A 17,681-nucleotide genomic window follows, 5' to 3' on the forward strand; every position below is an offset into this window, starting at 1 on the left:
TCGAACCCACAACCCTATCAACTGAGCTACATCCCTGCCGGCCATTCCCTCCCCCCCTACGCTGGACGACGCTTGGCCAATTGTGCGCCGCCCATGAGTCTCCCGGTCGCGGCCGGCTGCGATAGAGCCTGGATCCGAACCAGGATCTCTATTGGCACAGTTAGCACTGCGATGCAGTGCCTTAGACCACTGCGCCACTCAGGAGTACAGCACAATGTTGTACTATAAGATATTATACAGTACAATGTTGTACTACAATATACTATACAGTACAATGTTGTACTATAAGATACTATACATTATACAACGGGTGGGTCTACTCATGAATGCTGATTGGTTAAAACCGCATTCCAGCCAGTGTCTATTCCACAAATTACCACCAGCGAAATCTATGACGTTCAAATGCCTATTTAAACTGTTCCATTTGACTGCTCAATCCACTGTCTCATCAACCCAGTCAGGCACTTTATAAACTTGATCTCCACTATAAAAAGCATCTAGACATTATCTCACATTTCTTTTAGACTAACGTTTAGTTTTCAACAGTGGAGATTTGTATACACCTTGCTGTCTGTCTCTCCGACATTTGCAACATTGTTTCAATGTTTCAGTGTTAAACGTGTCGGGAGTCCGGACGAGACAGAAAGGCAGGTAGTGTTTCTCAGCCGTTCGAAATCGTGAATCAGCTGGCATCATTTTTATGGATATATACAACAACAAAAATGTCCATTGAAAAAAGGTACAACGAAACACAGCCAATTAGCAGTCTTTCCAGCTTCAGTTTGAAGTGATTGTGTTAGCTGTGTTGTTGGCTAGCTCCTCTGAACAACAGTGGCCTGACGAGTGAGCACATTCTCAATGCCAGGCGAAATCACTCCTCATTAGCTCATTGTTATGGATGTATCCAAATAAATGTCACTAGAAAACAGCTTAAACAAATGCAAATGCCGCTACTTCGCTGTTTTTCTGGCGGAACTTTTTGACTTGACTGTAAGTTAGCCGTAGTTGGCTGGCTAGCTAGCAAGCAAGGGATAATAACGTTCCCAGCCAGTATGGCAATGGAACATTTAGAACGAACGACTGGGTCGCGTCCATAGATCCAGAACAAAAATACTGAATGACTGGGTCGCGTCTATAGACACAGAACAAAAAGACTGAATGACTGGGTCGCGTCCATAGATACAGAACAAAAAGACTGAATGACTGGGTCGCGTCCATAGATACAGAACAAAAAGACTGAATGACTGGGTCGCGTCCATAGATACAGAACAAAAAGACTGAATGACTGGGTCGCGTCCATAGATACAGAACACAAAGACTGAATGACTGGGTCGCGTCCATAGATACAGAACAAAAAGACTGAATGACTGGGTCGCGTCCATAGATACAGAACAAAAAGACTGAATGACTGGGTCGCGTCCATAGATACAGAACAAAAAGACTGAATGACTGGGTCGCGTCCATAGATACAGAACAAAAATACTGAATGACTGGGTCGCGTCCATAGATACAGAACAAAAAGACTGAATGACTGGTTCGCGGCCATAGATACAGAACAAAAAGACTGAACGACTGGGTCGCGTCTCTAGCAACCCTAGATTTGTGTCGGGACTATATCTTGTGGAAGGATGAAATAGTACGAATAAATTAATTAAAATAACGTAATAATAAAATAATGAAAATATGTCAATCATTATTTGAATATGTTGGTAACCCGTTGTATAAAAGTGATAATGCCCTCGAAGCCGGTGTTTGTTGGATATATTTGCACGGTTTTGTCGGCCCTTGAGAGGAACGTGCCAATACATCCAACAAACACTGGCTTCTCGGGCATTATCACTTAAGTACAATGTTGTACTGTAAGATACTATACAGTACAGTGTTGTACTATAAGATAATAATTTAAACCACTCAGCCCCCAATATCACTATGAATCACAGTCAGGGGGCAAGAGAAGACACTGATGAAGCTCGACATTTACGTGAGTGGGTGTGTGCGTGTGCACAATGCATTTGTGCATGTTTGTATGTATGTATATACAGTGGGGGGAAAAAGTATTTAGTCAGCCACCAATTGTGCAAGTTCTCCCACTTAAAAAGATGAGAGAGGCCTGTAATTTTCATCATAGGTACACGTCAACTATGACAGACAAAATGAGGAAAAAAATTCCAGAAAATCACATTGTAGGATTTTTAATGAATTTATTTGCATATTATGGTGGAAAATAAGTATTTGGTCAATAACAAAAGTTTCTCAATACTTTGTTATATACCCTTTGTTGGCAATGACACAGGTCAAACTCTTTCTGTAAGTCTTCACAAGGTTTTCACACACTGTTGCTGGTATTTTGGCCCATTCCTCCATGCAGATCTCCTCTAGAGCAGTGATGTTTTGGGGCTGTCGCTGGGCAACACGGACTTTCAACTCCCTCCAAAGATTTTCTATGGGGTTGAGATCTGGAGACTGGCTAGGCCACTCCAGGACCTTGAAATGCTTCTTACGAAGCCACTCCTTCGTTGCCCGGGCGGTGTGTTTGGGATCATTGTCATGCTGAAAGACCCAGCCACGTTTCATCTTCAATGCCCTTGCTGATGGAAGGAGGTTTTCACTCAAAATCTCACGATACATGGCCCCATTCATTCTTTCCTTTACACGGATCAGTCGTCCTGGTCCCTTTGCAGAAAAACAGCCCCAAAGCATGATGTTTCCACCCCCATGCTTCACAGTAGGTATGGGGCGGCAGGTAGCTTAGTGGGTAAGAGCGTTGTGCCAGTAACCGAAAGGTCGCTGGTTCTAATCCCTGAGCCAACTAGGTGAAAAATCTGTTGATGTGCCCTTAAGCAAGGCACTTAACCCTAATTGCTCATGTAAGTCGCTCTGGATAAGAGCGTCTGCTAAATGACTAAAATGTAAATGTAAATGTGTTCTTTGGATGCAACTCAGCATTCTTTATCCTCCAAACACGACGAGTTGAGTTTTTACCAAAAAGTTATAATTTGGTTTCATCTGACCAAATGACATTCTCCCAATCCTCTTCTGGATCATCCAAATGCACTCTAGCAAATTTCAGACGGGCCTGGACATGTACTGGCTTAAGCAGGGGGACACATCTGGCACTGCAGGATTTGAGTCCCTGGCGGCGTAGTGTGTTACTGATGGTAGGCTTTGTTACTTTGGTCCCAGCTCTCTGCAGGTCATTCACTAGGTCCCCCCGTGTGGTTCTGGGATTTTTGCTCACCGTTCTTGTGATCATTTTGACCCCACGGGGTGAGATCTTGCGTGGAGCCCCAGATCGAGGGAGATTATCAGTGGTCTTGTATGTCTTCCATTTCCTAATAATTGCTCCCACAGTTGATTTCTTCAAACCAAGCTGCTTACCTATTGCAGATTCAGTCTTCCCAGCCTGGTGCAGGTCTACAATTTTGTTTCTGGTGTCCTTTGACAGCTCTTTGGTCTTGGCCATAGTGGAGTTTGGAGTGTGACTGTTTGAGGTTGTGGACAGGTGTCTTTTATACTGATAACAAGTTCAAACAGGTGCCATTAATACAGGTAACGAGTGGAGGACAGAGGAGCCTCTTAAAGAAGAAGTTACAGGTCTGTGAGAGCCAGAAATCTTGCTTGTTTGTAGGTGACCAAATACTTATTTTCCACCATAATTTGCTAATAAATTCATTAAAAATCCTACAATGTGATTTTCTGGATTCACCCTATGATGAAAATTACAGGCCTCTCTCATCTTTTTAAGTGGGAGAACTTGCACAATTGGTGGCTGACTAAATACTTTTTATGTGTGTGTTTGGTGTTGAATGAATAAGTGAGTACGTATGCATCTACACTGTTTATTGACTATGCTCCATGTACAGTATAGAGGGAATGTTTCTGTCTCTTTTCATGTTGATTGACAACTCTTCCCCAGATCACAGAGGACATGGAGGGTTGTCATGGTGATAGAATAAAAATATTTTCATTCATCTACTGCATACAGTGAAGTACCACAAGCCTTTGTTGGTAGACCCATCACTCTGTCTCCCTCTCAAATACCTGCATATTCACATGTACACACACACACACACACACACACACACACACACACACACACACACACACACACACACACACACACACACACACACACACACACACACACACACACACACACACACACACACACACCCACTTCCAGGAAAGATGACCATTAATGAAGTATCCGTATTGCTGATTGTTATAGTGTGCTCTTGTTGTTGTTTTGGCCCGGTTTGGGAAGTACCAGGCAGTCTGCCCAGTGTTGTTAGGTACAGCACAGACTGCCTCTCTCTCCCCGGCCCTTTCCTGTCTTCACAGCCCAGGTGCTGGACAGATAAAGCCTTTCCAGAAGCCCTAAAATACACACACATACCCCCTCCCGCACGCACATACCCACTTCCACACACACACATGCACGCACGCACGCACACACACATTCAGTACATACACGCACAGACACACACACAGACACACACACACACACACACACACACACACACACACACACACACACACACACACACACACACACACACACAAGAAAATCCAGCAGAGCAGCACAAACATACAGTATACATGCGTATGCGTTGAAAACGCAACTTCCTTCAGTAATAAGAGAAACGGTAAAAACAGAAACTAACTGATAGAAACTGTAGAAGAATCTCTCCTATCAAAAACATAGAAATGGATTACACAGGTGTGAGGAAGGACTTGTGCGAGAGTGTGTGTGTGTATGTGTGCATGCATGTGTGCGTGTGTCTGTACGTGCGTGTGTCTGTGCATGCGTGCGTCTGTCTGTGCGTGCGTGTGTCTGTGCATGCGTGTGTCTGTCTGTGCGTGTGACTGTGTGTGCTTCCATAGCTGCGGGAAGTAAGTGTGCTGAAGGTGCTGCAGTACCCCCTGAAAAATCGGAATAATAATTGTTTATTTTTTATTAATAAACTCCCGACAAAAAAACACGGCAGAGGCTGCCAGATTAGTTCACCCTAATCTGAGAACATTTAGCAAAGAAAACCGATAAGTCTGCAGGATATGCACGATGCTTTACCATTACATTTACAGTAAATTACATATTGTAATGCATGTAAATTCACAAAACATGTTACAGTATTCTTACAGTATGATCTATTGACAGTATACTCTGTTCTACCCTCAGGATTGACAGAGGACCCCATGGTGGTGGCCGTGTGCTGACCGAACAGCAGTAGTGGGCAGTGGTGGAAATGGGGAGGGCCAGGAATGACCTACTGCTGTCTGAAGTAAAGCAGGCCATTGAGGAGAATGATGACACCTTTGCCAATGTGGCATCCATCAGCCTACCAACAATCGCCTGCCTTTTGAATAGGTACCAGGTATCTATGAAACACATTTACCTGGTGCCTTTTGAGAGAAACAACGACTGGGTGAAACAACTGCAGGCTGAGTATGTCCAGGTACAGCACTATATCCTGTATTACTGTTACTATTTGATGCACATGCTACTTCACAATATCATGTTGGAACTATACTGTAAAAATAACTAACCACCCTCCTTTTGGCCATGGATGAGGCATGTGCCGACATCAATGCAGACCAATGTCAAGCTTGGATTCGCCATGCCAAAAGCTTTTTCCCGCGGCACATGAACAATGAGGGCATTCACTGTGATGTGGATGAGAATTTATGGCCAAATGCTCAAGACAAGCTTGATGCAAATTAATGAATGCGAAATGTTATGTTTTATTTTCATTCATTTAATTTGTTTAATTTAATTTCTTACATTTGATTGCAGACAGTACACCTACAGTGGGGAGAACAAGTATTTGATACTGTCACGAACGTTGACTGAAGACACGGACCAAGGCACAGCGTGATAAGCGTACATACTTTTATTTAACGTACTTAACGACAAAAAACAACAAACAAACGATACGTGAAGTCCTGAGGTTATAACACAACAAACCTTTACGGATCAAGATCCCACAAAGACTAGTGCAAAACAGGCTGCCTAAGTATGGTCCCCAATCAGAGACAACGAGCTACAGCTGCCTCTGATTGGGAACCACCCTGGCCAACATAGATCAAACGATCTAGAACAAAAACATAGAAAAACTAAACATAGCAAATCCACACCCTGGCTCAACATTTAAGAGTCCCCAGAGCCAGGGCGTGACAGTACCCCCCCCCAAAGGCGCGGACTGCGACCGCGCCACACAAACACAAGAGGGTAGGGGCCGGGTGGGCATTCCGCCTCGGAGGCGGATCCGGCTCCGGGCGTGACCACCACTCTCTCTCCACCCCTCCCCCCCCCCCCCCCCCCCCCCCCCCCCCCGTTGCGCCCCTGATCTGGTCTGGCCCCGCTGGCCGGAGCTGGACTGGACACCGGTGGAGCGGATTGCTCTGGCTCCGGAGTGGAGCAGCTGACCGGTGCCGAATCAGGCACCGGTGGAACAGGCACGGGCCGTGCTGGACTGGACACACGCACCACTGGCTTGGTGCGGGGAGCAGGAACAGGCCGGACCGGGCTGACGACGCGCACCACTGGCTTGACCACCACTCTCTCTCCACCCCCCCCCGTTGCGCCCCTGATCTGGTCTGGCCCCGCTGGCCGGAGCTGGACTGGACACCGGTGGAGCGGATTGCTCTGGCTCCGGAGCGGATCCGCTGACTGGAGTTGGACCGGACCCCGGTGGAGCGGATTGCTCTGGCTCCGGAGTGGAGCAGCTGACCGGTGCCGGATCAGGCACCGGTGGAACAGGCACGGGCCGTGCTGGACTGGACACACGCACCACTGGCTTGGTGCGGGGAGCAGGAACGGGCCGGACCGGGCTGACGACGCGCACCACTGGCTTGGTGCGGGGAGCAGGAACGGGCCGGACCGGGCTGACGACGCGCACCACTGGCTTGGTGCGGGGAGCAGGAACGGGCCGGACCGGGCTGACGACGCGCACCACTGGCTTAGTGCGGGGAGCAGGAACGGGCCGGACCGGGCTGGCGACGCGCACCACTGGCTTGGTGCGGGGAGCAGGAATGGCCGGACCGGGCTGACGACGCGCACCACTGGCTTGGTGCGGGGAGCAGGAACGGGCCGGACCGGGCTGACGACGCGCACCACTGGCTTGGTGCGGGGAGCAGGAACAGGCCGGACCGGGCTGACGACGCGCACCACTGTCTTGGTGCGGGGAATAGGAACAGGCCGGACCGGGCTGGCGACACGCACCACTGGCTTGGTGTGGGGAGCACCAAGAGCTTTTTGGTCTAAACTCCACTCGCCGTGTTTGGAGGAAGAAGAAGGATGAGTACAACCCCAAGAACACCATCCCAACCGTGAAGCATGGAGGTGGAAACATCATTCTTTGGGGATGCTTTTCTGCAAAGGGGACAGGACGACTGCACCGTATTGAGGGGAGGATGGATGGGGCCATGTATCGCGAGATCTTGGCCAACAACCTCCTTCCCTCAGTAAGAGCATTGAAGATGGGTCGTGGCTGGGTCTTCCAGCATGACAACGACCCGAAACACACAGCCAGGGCAACTAAGGAGTGGCTCCGTAAGAAGCATCTCAATGTCCTGGAGTGGCCTAGCCAGTCTCCAGACCTGAACCCAATAGAAAATCTTTGGAGGGAGCTGAAAGTCCATATTGCCCAGCGACAGCCCCGAAACCTGAAGGATCTGGAGAAGGTCTGTATGGAGGAGTGGACCAAAATCCCTGCTGCAGTGTGTGCAAACCTGGTCAATATCTACAGGAAACGTATGATCTCTGTAATTGCAAACAAAGGTTTCTGTACCAAATATTAAGTTCTGCTTTTCTGATGTATCAAATACTTATGTCATGCAATAAAATGCAAATTAATTACTTAAAAATCGTACAATGTGATTTTCTGGATTTTTGTTTTAGATTCCGTCTCTCACAGTTGAAGTGTACCTATGATACAAATTACAGACCTCTACATGCTCTGTAAGTAGGAAAACCTGCAAAATCGGCAGTGTATCAAATACTTGTTCTCCCCACTGTATGTTGCAATTATATCAGAAAAATACAATCATTGATGACACCTTTGATTACACATTGGATAGATATTATGGACATTTTGTTGGGTAATGTAAGCGTATTGCCTAATGTGAAAACTGTAATCTACTTTGAAACACGTACAGTATCTTTTTTTTATCGCCCTCCAGGTTCCCTTGGAGAGTTCATCAATGAGCTTGACGCCTTGATAAATTCCTTTCCTGAGGATGGCTCACCCCTCACAGTTCTGGGTGACTTTAACCTCCCTACGTCTGGCTTTGACTAATTTCTCTCTGCCTCCTTCTTTCCACTCCTTTCCTCTTTTGACCTCACCCTCTCACCGTCCCCCCCTACTCACAAGGCAGGCAATACGCTTGACCTCATCTTTACTAGATGCTGTTCTTCTACTAATCTCACTGCAACTCCCCTCCAAGTCTCCGACCACTACTTTGTATCCTTTTCTCTCTCGCTCTCCTCCAACACTACTCACTATGCCCCTACTCAGATGGTAATGTGCCGTCGCAACCTTCGCTCTCTCTCTCCCGCTACTCTCTCCTCTTCCATCCTATCATCTCTTCCCTCTGCTAAATCCTTCTCCCTCCGATCTCCTGATTCTGACTCCTCAACCCTCTCCTCCCTTTCTGCATCTTTTGACTATGTCCCCTATCCTCCCGGCCGGCTCGGTCCTCCCCTCCTGCTCCGTGGCTTGACGACTCATTGCGAGCTCACAGAAGAGGGCTCCTGGCAGCCGAGCGGAAATGGAGGAAAACTAGACTCCCTGCGGACCTGTCATCTTTTCACTCCCTCCTCTCTACATTCTCTTCCTCTGTTTCCGCTGCTAAAGCCACTTTCTACCACTCTAAATTTCAAGCCTCTGCCTCTAACCCTAGGAAGCTCTTTGCCACCTTCTCGTCCCTGCTGAATCCTCCTCCTCCTCCCCCTCCCTCCTCCCTCTCTGTGAATGACTTCGTCAACCATTTTGAAAAGAAGGTTGACGACATCCAATCCTCATTTATTAAGTCAAATGACACCGCTGGTCCTGCTCACACTGCCCTACCCTATGCTTTGACTTCTTTCTCCCCTCTCTCTCCAGATGAAATCTTGCGACTTGTGACGGCCGGCCACCCAACAACCTGCCCGCTTGACCCTATCCCCTCCTCTCTTCTCCTGACCATTTCCAGAGACCTTCTCCCTTACCTCACCTCGCTCATCAACTCATCCTTGACCGCTGGCCATGTCCCTTCCGTCTTCAAGAGAGCGAGAGTTGCACCCCTCCTCAAAAAACCTACACTCGATCCCTCCGATGTCAACAACTACAGACCAGTATCCCTTCTTTCTTTTCTCTCCAAAACTCTTGAGCGTGCCGTCTCTAGCCAACTCTCCTGCTATCTCTCTCAGAATGACCTTCGTGATCCAAACCAGTCAGGTTTCAAGATTTGTCATTCAACTGAGACTGCTATTCTCTGTGTCACGGAGGCTCTCCGCACTGCTAAAGCTAACTCTCTCTCCTCTGCTCTTATCCTTCTAGACCTATCCGCTGCCTTTGATACTGTGAACCATCAGATCCTCCTCTCCACCCTCTCCGAGTTGGGCATCTCCGGCGCTGCTCACTCTTGGATTGCGTCCTACCTGACAGGTCGCTCCTACCAGGTGGCGTGGCGAAAATCTGTCTCTGCACCACGTGCTCTCACCACTGGTGTCCCCCCAGGGCTCAGTTCTAGGCCCTCTCCTATTCTCGCTATACACCAAGTCACTTGGCTCTGTCATATCCTCACATGGTCTCTCCTATCATTGCTACGCAGACGACACATAATTAATTTTCTTCTTTCCCCCTTCTGATAACCAGGTGGCGAATCGCATCTCTGCATGTCTGGCAGACATATCAGTGTGGATGTCGGATCACCACCTCAAGCTGAACCTCGGCAAGACGGAGCTGCTCTTCCTCCCTGGGAAGGACTGCCCGCTCCATGATCTCGCCATCACGGTTGACAACTCCATTGTGTCCTCCTCCCAGAGTGCAAAGAGCCTTGGCGTGACCCTGGACAACACCCTGTCGTTCTCTGCTAACATCAAAGCGGTGACCCGATCCTGCAGGTTCATGCTCTACAACATTCGCAGAGTACGACCCTACCTTACACAGAAAGCGGCACAGGTCCTAATCCAGGCACTTGTCATCTCCCGTCTGGATTACTGCAACTCGCTGTTGGCTGTGCTCCCTGCCTGTGCCATTAAACCCCTACAACTTATCCAGAACGCTGCAGCCTGTCTGGTGTTCGACCTTCCCAAGTTCTCTCATGTCACCCCGCTCCTCCGCACACTCCACTGGCTTCCAGTTGAGGCTCGCATCTACTACAAGACCATGGTGCTTGCCTACGGAGCTGTGAGGGGAACGGCACCTCCTTACCTTCAGGCTCTGATCAGACCTTACACCCAAATGAGGGCACTACGTTCATCCACCTCTGGCCTGCTAGCTCCCCTACCTCTACAGAAGCACAGTTCCCGCTCAGCCCAGTCAAAGCTATTTGCTGCTCTGGCACCCCAATGGTGGAACAAGCTCCCCCACAACGCCAGGACAGCGGAGTCACTGACCACCTTCCGGAGACACTTGAAACCCTACCTCTTTAAGGAATACCTGGAATAGTATAAAGCAATCCTTCTACCCCCCCTCCCCCACATAAAAAAAGAAGAAAAAAAGTGGTTGTCCCACTTGCTATCATAAGTTGAATGCACCAATTTGTAAGTCGCTCTGGATAAGAGCGTCTGCTAAATGATGTAAATGTAAATCTTGCATTGTTTGCTATTGGATTACCTGGTAGTTAAAACTACTAAATTGAAAAGATATCATTATGTTTTGTTTTGGTGATTAAACCTATGTTCTCATTACATTTCACAATAAACGTATATTTTGAATCAATGGTTGTGTGGTGAGAGATGTTTACAATCCAAATGAATGCACAATGACAGGTTTTGAATGAAAGACTGGCTGCGTTATAAGTGTGACCAGTTTGGAGTTTTGTACTAAAAGTTGTGAAAATGTACCAAAGCGATAAAAAAATACTAATAATAATTTGCCAGATGTAACAGGACAGAAAAGAGGGAGTAAAAAAAACAGTTGAGAACTTATTTCACCCACAACCATTTTAATGGAAAATTTGATTTGCTCTTTGTGGCCTTGTATGTGGAAAAACTCCAGGTGCATATAGTGTTCAACAATTTACAAACGAACAAAGACAACCATTCCCCTTGCAGTTCACCTTAAGGCTGCACGGCACAGCATAGTATTAAATAGATACTTGATAGATAATTCCAGACAAAATGCACAAGGTTAGGAAAGAAAGAAAGCAAGGCCAAGAGTTCTTTCAACAGGGTTGTAGGGATCTGTGGGTGCAAGAGAAAAGGTGTGTGTGTGTGTGTGTGTGTGTGTGTGTGTGTGTGTGTGTGTGTGTGTGTGTGTGTGTGTGTGTGCGTGCTTGTGGGGCTGGGGGAGTCTGTCACGCCCTGGCTCTGGGGACTCTCGTATGTTGAGCCAGGGTGTTTATTTTGTTTAGGTTCTAGTCGTTGTCTATCTATGTTGGCCTGAGTGACTCCCAATCAGAGGCAACGAGTGTCAGCTGGTTGTCTCTGATTGGGAGCCATATTTAACTGTCTGTCTTTCACTTTGTGTGTGTGGTTTCTTGTTCTGATTTGGTTTGTGTTATACTGTAGACGTCACGTTATCGTTGTTGTTTTGATCGTGTGATCATTCTAAATAAATATATAATGTTCGCATTCAACGCTGCGCCTTGGTCTCTCCCTGACGATCGTGACAGAAGAAACCACCAAAACCAGACCAAGCAGCGTGTCCAGGAGCCATCGCTAGCAGATCTCCGTGGCAACCTCGACTGGGTCAAGCCTAGTGAGGAGCAGAGAGGGTGGACTTGGGACCAGTTGAGGAAGAGCTTCGACTGGGTCAAGCCCATTGAGGAGCTGAATGGCGGGAGTTGGAGACAGAGGAGCGAGAGTTGGGCGAGAACGATGGAGGCCTGGCCCACGGGGAGGAGAGACCCCCAGAATTTTTAGGGGGGGGCTCACGACGTCGGGGCAGCAGGAGGCCGCGATAGAGCGGTCCAGCGGGTTGGCAGAGGAGGCCGCCAGGTTACGGGAGTCACTGGTCACCAGGGGGAAGGAGGTTGTAGAGGCACGGCGAGAGGTACTGGCGTGTGTTGCCAGTCCGGTCCGGCCTGTTCCTGATCCCCACGTAGGGCCAGTGGTGTGTGTTCCCAGTACGGTCCGGCCTGTTCCTGCCACTCCCACCAAGTCAGTGGTGTGTTTCGTCAGCCCGGCGCGGCCCGTTCCTGCTCCCCGCACCAAGTCAGTGGTGCGCGTCGTCAGCCCGGTCCGGCCCATTCCTGCTCCCCGCACCAAGTCAGTGGTGCGCGTCGTCAGCCCGGTCCGGCCCATTCCTGCTCCCCGCACCAAGTCAGTGGTGCGCGTCGTCAGCCCGGTCCGGCCCATTCCTGCTCCCCGCACCAAGTCAGGGGTGCGCTTCGTCAGCCCGGTCCGGCCCATTCCTGCTCCCCGCACCAAGGCAGTGGTGCGCTTCGTCAGCCCGGCTCGGCCCGTTCCTGCTCCCCGCACCAAGTCAGTGGTGTGCTTCGTCAGCCCAGTCCGGCCTGTCCCTGCTCCACGCACCAAGCCTACGGTGTGCGTCGTCAGCCTGGTAAGGACCGTTCCTCCTCCACGCACCAAGCCAGGGGTGCGCGTCGTCAGTCCAGCACAACCCGTGCCTGGGTCATGTCCGGAGCCGGATCCGCCGCCGAGGCGGAGTGCCCACCCGGTCCCTCCCCTGTTGTGGTTGGTTGGCGCGGTCGGAGTCCGCGCCTTTGGGGGGGGGTACTGTCACGCCCTGGCTCTGGGGACTCTCGTATGTTGAGCCAGGGTGTTTATTTTGTTTAGGTTCTAGTCGTTGTCTATCTATGTTGGCCTGAGTGACTCCCAATCAGAGGCAACGAGTGTCAGCTGGTTGTCTCTGATTGGGAGCCATATTTAACTGTCTGTCTTTCACTTTGTGTGTGTGGTTTCTTGTTCTGATTTGGTTTGTGTTATACTGTAGACGTCACGTTATCGTTGTTGTTTTGATCGTGTGATCATTCTAAATAAATATATAATGTTCGCATTCAACGCTGCGCCTTGGTCTCTCCCTGACGATCGTGACAGAGTCTTTATATTAAAATGTTTTACTTCTCTTTTACTTCAATGTGTGTACGCGTGAGTACGTACCCGTGTTAATGAATGTGGGTGATAAATGCATTGAGAAGTCACTGTCATTGTTTGCCCCATCATTACCAATAGAATGTCAATTGAATAGAAAAATGACACCATATCTAAACAGGGACCACAGCAGAGTCAGTGTTTTGAGGTGTACTGTGATCCCAGTGACACATCCTGTTGCTTAGCCTGGTGTCATAGACTAGACGTAACATAGTAAATGTAAACCAGGGACACTCAAATTAGTATGATATGTTACGTTTGGTATGGTTACATAAGACAGATGGTTACTTAAGGCAAAAATGAAAGTAGGGTGGTTGGTCGGGGAGGATAGGTGGGCATATAACGCGAATTTGTAACATATCATACGAAATGAGTGATGGACATCCACAAAAAATAATACATACGATATGAAACGTAACATATCGTACTAAATAAAGTGTCTCTGCTTTTTGTACAGAATAGTTATCTCCATTGTGAGAGAGGAAAGGTAACATCTCCCTTTTCCAAGGGGAAACAGAGTTTTCCCCTCTCTCTCCTCTGAGAGTCTGGACAGATGGACAGTGTGTGTGTGTGTGTGTGTGTTTACTGTATACAGTCACCTCCAAAATTATTGGTACCTTTGATAAAGATTAGCAAAAAATACTATAAAATAAATAATACAAATACTGAGCCATATTGTATGCTCCAAAAAAGGAGAACATTATATTATTTTATACTAATAAAATTGCTCAGAGAAAGAGATTTTGTTTAACAAGTAAACACATATTTTTTCTAAAAGATAGTTGTCAAAATTATTGGCACCCCTGTTTTCAATACTTTGTGCACCCTCCCCTTACAAGGATAAGGGCACTGAGCTTTTTTCTAAAATGTTTTATGAGACTGGAGAACACATTGGGATGGATCTTAGATCATTTTTCCTTACAGAATCTTTCCAGATCCTTGATATCCTTCGGTCTGCGCTTATGGACTGGTCCCATTTCTTTGTGGATTTTGATGTGTGCTTGGGGTGGTCTTGCTGGAAGATCCACTTGTGGCCAAGTTTCAGCCTCCTGGCAGAGCCAACCAGGTTTTTGGCTAAAATGTCCTGGTACTGGGTAAAATTCATGATGCGGTTGACTTTAACAAGGGCCCTAGGACCAGGGGAAGTAAAACAGCCCCATAACATCAAATGTCCACCACAATATTTTACAGTACGTGTGAGGTTATTTTCTGCACATGCCTCCATCTTTTGACGTCAAAACAATCACTGGTGTGTATGGCCAAAGACCTCTATTTTCATCTTATATCACCATGGTACCTGGTTCTAATCCAAGTGCCAATGCCATTTAGCAAGCTCCAGGCATTTACATTTGTTGGTTACTCTCAATAAAGTATATTTTCTGGCAACCCCTCCAAAGGTCCTATTGGCATGGAGGTGCCATCTAATTGTAGATTATGAGACTTGGTAAAACCAAGATGCGACCAAGTTTTGGAATTCTCCAACTGTGGCCCTTTGACTTTTCCATTGCCTCCCATCTTCCTGACTGTGCGTGGGGACAACGTACACATTCGTCCTCTACCAGGCAAGTTTACCACTGTTCCACTGGTTTTAAACTTCTTCATTATTGCCTCAATGGTGGTAAGTGGTATATTTAGGTTTTTAGCTATTGTTTTGTACCTATTGCCTGATTTATGAAGGTCAACAACCATATGTCTCTTTTCATTTGTGAGTTCTTTGCCTTTCCCCATTGGGATGGATGTCAAATGGATTTTACATGTGTGTTACCTAATTGTTATACCCCAGTGGCACAGGAAACCATGGAAGGCCACAATATAGTTTCTTAAAATGAGATGAACTTATAAAAGTAAAATGTTAATGCAGATTACATTTTGTTGGATTTGATTTATAAGAATCGTTAGGGGTGCCAATAATGACTTATTGGCACCCCTAAAAATATGACTTGTTAAACAAAATCTATTTCTCTGAGCAACTGTATTGGTATACAATTATATAATAATACTTTTTTTTTAAATAGCATACAATAAAGCTCAATATTATTTATTTTATACAGTCTTTTATCTTTATCAAGGGTGTAAATAATTTTGGAGGTGACTATGCGTCTGTCCGTCCGTCCGTCCTTCTTTCTGTCTGTACGGTCTGTACTTGTCAATGTACTTGTCTGGGCCCAAAATAACAAAATCAGCAATAGTTTTCCCTGAATAGCATGTAATGTGTCTCCAGAGATGACATAATGTCAACACACAATATATATTTATTTTTGTACCAGTTGTACCATTGTACCAAAAAAACGTGTTGATTGTAGAACATTCTCTATCCGTTCTACAAATAGAAAGGAGAGGACTGTGAGAGGACACGACACAGTGTTGTGTACAGAATGGGAATACGGGGGAGTCTTGTCTACCCGCCACCCCCCCCCCCCCCCCCCACCCCCTCCTCCCTCCCACCTCCTCCCCAATTGGATCTGGGAGGACAGGTCACAGCTGGGCTGCTCTCTGTCTACCGGTGGCCCCCTGGCCTCTTATCCCCGCGATTATGCATAAATCAGGTGCTATACACAGACTTCCTGTGCACTCCCCCCCCTCCCTCTCCCCCCTGTATATGCACCCACCCATCCTCTCTCCTCTCTCCTTTCTCGTTGTTTAATTAGCCAACTTGACCTGGCCCAGAGATGACCCCAGACAGGGTGCTTGTTAATTCAGATTTACTGCAGATTCAGAGGAGGAATAAAAAAAAGGGGGGGGGGGTCAAAAGTGGGAGATGTCTTGGATGAAGGGATCATGACGGGATCTCGGGGAGGACTTGAGGATGGTACTGTCGAATCACCTCAGGGACGGGGTCAGTGGTTCTGGGGTCTTTGTGGTAGATGGATACAGCGCTTGGAAGTGGTCCAGACAAGACAGTCTGTCCACACACAAACGCAGGGAGGCAGGTAGCCTAGTGGTTAGAGTGTTCGTCCCTCCAACCAAAAGGTTGTTGGTTCGAATATCCAAAGTGAGAAATGCACCTAAATGCACCTAACCCTAATTTGCTCCAGGGGTGCCATACTACTACGGCCGACCTTGTAAAACAACACATTTCACTGCACCTGATGCTTTCATTTTTGTGACAATAAAAACATCGTCATCATCAGTGGTTGTTGGTGTCTTTCAAAAAGGCTTGAATGGGGAAGGAATTGGGTTGGGTTGCAGTTGTATCAGAACTTTTCACTTCATTTGTATACCTTTGTGATGAGTACAGTGGGTGTTGGAGAGAGAGACGCTCATAGAGGAGTTCCACAGATAAAACAGATAGGATCATAAGACCACATTAACTAAAAGAGAAAATATGGAGAGAAACTGATAAGACACCTATTCAATGCGTCAAACAACATAAATGATCAACTCGCCCAGGCTTAAACTCCACCAAGCGTGGTTCAAAACTGTCAGTAATAAACATACTGTCCCTCTTCACTTCCTGTTAGAGAACCTCAAGCAGAGAGACTGGATCATTTCTATCGTCTTGGTAATTGGTTCTGGGCTTCGTAGCCTCTCAGGGTTATCCTTCATCAACTCTTTCATGCCTCAAGGGCAGACATTAGTACTGTGCCATGGCGAGGGTACAGTTACCCAACGACAGCGGTGAGTCAGCCTGTCTCTTGCACGGTCACAGTGTCCTTATCAACGTCCACACAAAAGGACCATGGGTAATCTATTGTGATATATTTTTTTGGGTGAGTTTTCACCCCTTTTTTCGTGTTATCCAATTGGTAGTTACAGTCTTGTCCCATCGCTGCAACTCCCGTACGGACTCGGGAGAGGCGAAGGTTGAGAGCCATGCGTCCTCCGAAACACGACCCTGCCAAGCCACACTGCTTTTTGACACACTGTTCGCTAAACCCGGAAGCCAGCCGTGTCGGAGGAAACACCGTACAAGTGGCGACCAAAGTCAGCGTGCATGCGCCCGACCCCCCACAAGGAGTCGCTAAAGCGCGATGAGACAAGGACATTAGGCCAAACCCTCCCCTAACCCGGACGACGCTGGGCCAATTGTGCACCACCTCATGGGTCTCCTGGTCGCGGCCGGCTGTGACACAGCCTGGGATCGAACCCGGGTCTGTAGTGACACCTCAAGCACTGCGATGCAGTGCCTTAGACCACCGCGCCACTCGGAAGGCCCCTCCATTGTGAGTTTTGAGTGTATTGGTCAGACAGCTGCAGTCTTCTTGAGCGCACATTTCAAGTAGCTTCAAGTGGGATACCTGGATCACACGCTTGTTCAAATCAGCCGTTTTCAGTCAAAACCCTTGTCCGAAATCTTGGGATTGCTATACCTTCATGTTTAGTTTCCCCCCCTTTCTACAAAAAACTATTGACAGTAAACAATACTGTATTTGAACAAACTGTGAATGTCAGAGCACTTTTCCTTCTAGACAACCAATCT

The sequence above is a fragment of the Coregonus lavaretus genome (assembly GCF_964263955.1).
Source record: "Coregonus lavaretus genome assembly, chromosome: 4".
Lineage (NCBI taxonomy): Eukaryota > Metazoa > Chordata > Actinopteri > Salmoniformes > Salmonidae > Coregonus > Coregonus lavaretus.